This window comes from Plecotus auritus, assembly GCF_963455305.1.
Source record: "Plecotus auritus genome assembly, chromosome: X".
Lineage (NCBI taxonomy): Eukaryota > Metazoa > Chordata > Mammalia > Chiroptera > Vespertilionidae > Plecotus > Plecotus auritus.
The window spans coordinates 136,911,969-136,914,141 of NC_137784.1; positions in this window are offsets into that span (position 1 = coordinate 136,911,969).

Sequence of the window (2,173 nt, forward strand, 5' to 3'; positions counted from 1 at the left end):
AATTTGCTAGGTTTACATACATATATGCATGCATATATGGCGGTATAAAACTTAGAGAATTATCTTTATATTATTTAATAACAAATTCAGGGGCTTCTACTAGGAAAGGATACAAGGCAGACATCCTCAAAAGCAACCTCCCGGCCGATTAACAATGTGGCAAACAAGAATGTCAAAACTTGGCTACTCCTCGGGCCTTCGTAATTGGTTCCAACTCTGAGACTCGAGTAGGTCCTGCTTGCGTTCCAATCCTGGTTCTCCATCACCCTTAGTGACCATATGTGCAACCTGACATGCTGAATAAGACTTTTTGGGGTCGAGTCATCTTCAGTATTTTTTGTTGTTGTTCTTAACCAACACACAGATTCACACATAGGTTGACAGGTGTCGCTGTGCTCTCTAGTCACAAAGGGAAAAACACATTTTCTTTTCTATGTAGGCCCCTTTGTTGAGGCATGATTCGCATACAGACAGCTGTACATATGTACGCTATACAAGTTGATTTTTGAAATATTTGTAGAGGACGATACACAAGGAAAAGAGAGACCAAAGCCATTTGAAATATTTGTAGAGGACGATACACAAGGAAAAGAGAGACCAAAGCCATTTCCTAGAACGTGTCAAACTGCGGAGAAGTTTAAAGGAAGAGGAGCCTAGAAAATGAGTCAAAGAATAAAATACACACAGGGAGGCCGAAAACCAGACGAGGGTGGTTTTGGCAACTCAGGAAGATTGCAAGAAAGAGTAAATAGGCAGCATGATCCATGCTGCTATAAAGTTAAAACAGGGGCAGAGGAAAGGTATTTTGATCTGACACCATGCAAGTCATAGGAGAACTAGGAACACAGGCCCTTTAGAGGACAGAAGGGAATGCAGGACTTATTGGAGGGGGGGGTAAAGAAGAGGAGACAACCCATTTAGACGAGTTATCATGAAAGTTTTGCTGTGAAGGGCAGCAGGTATATGGAACACTCATTGGTAGGGAAGGTATTTGTTTAAAATGGAGGGTAGTGGAGCGTGACGCATGCTGGTGGGATCACCACTAGAGCAAGAGAATGTGAAGATCCAGGAGAAAGAATGATAATTGGCATGGGTTAGGTGTTAAAGCATGAGAGTAAATATTAGATCAACTGGAGATGCTGGTTCTGTTAAACTGATGGCCCACCTGCCCCTCGCTTCACAGTCCTATTACAGACACGTTCATACCTACATCTTCCTGGATGGCAAAATTGAGACTGCGGGATGAGCAAAGCAGTAATGGCCAGAGGATGAGGGAAGGAGGCTTGACGTCCATGAGATCCAGACTACAAACTGGCGGTTCATCTAGACTGACCAGCTTAAAATTTGAAAAATGTATTGGTTATGGCTTATTGTGTCTGTGTATGTTTGCATGTTCAGGGGGGTGGAGGCATGGAGTGACCCCCACTGTCAAGAAGAAAAGAAATGCCTACGATGAAGCCGATCACTAGAAAGGACTTTCTCATTTTCAGGGTAGGAGAGAAAAGGGGAGTCTGAGAAGATGAGCTGTGAACAGGGATCAACCCAGAATGGGAATCTCCCCAAAGGCCTTAACTTATTCAGGGGGAAGCAGAAGGTGGCTGATTTTCCCTGGTCCCAGGAGCATTGATATTTAGCCACCATTTCCTAGTAGTTTTGTGCCATATTATAATTCCCTATAGTTTCCTTTCACCTGTCATGAAAACCTGCTGCTCCCTTAAAGTCTAAGAGTGGTGTCTGAGGAGATTGAGGCGCAGGGCATCAAGCAAAGCATTGGCTTCCTTACATTACTCCTTCTGTTGGTCTTACTCTAAGGGAATCTCCTCCTGGACACTCACACAGAGGCAAGCATGCAAGCAGATCTGGAATCCCCTGAGAGAGGTGTGAGACACAGAGGAGTGGCTGGCAGGTGGCTACTGGCCGTGGATCTGACGTCAAATCCCTTTCTAAAAACAGACTGGTTGTCCAAAAAAGACCTTGAGGTCAGGAGAATGTGCCCTCTTTAGGTTCTGTCCAGTGTGGGTTTATCAGCTCAAGGGGAGATGAGATTGCTTACGTTTTTGGTTTGTTTGCTTGTTTTTTGACGGAGAGGTCCCAGTACATGGAAAATGGTCGGCAGCTGGTAGCCAGGAAGAGAGTGAGGCCGGGCGAAGTGAGGTCCAGAGAGATTTTACGA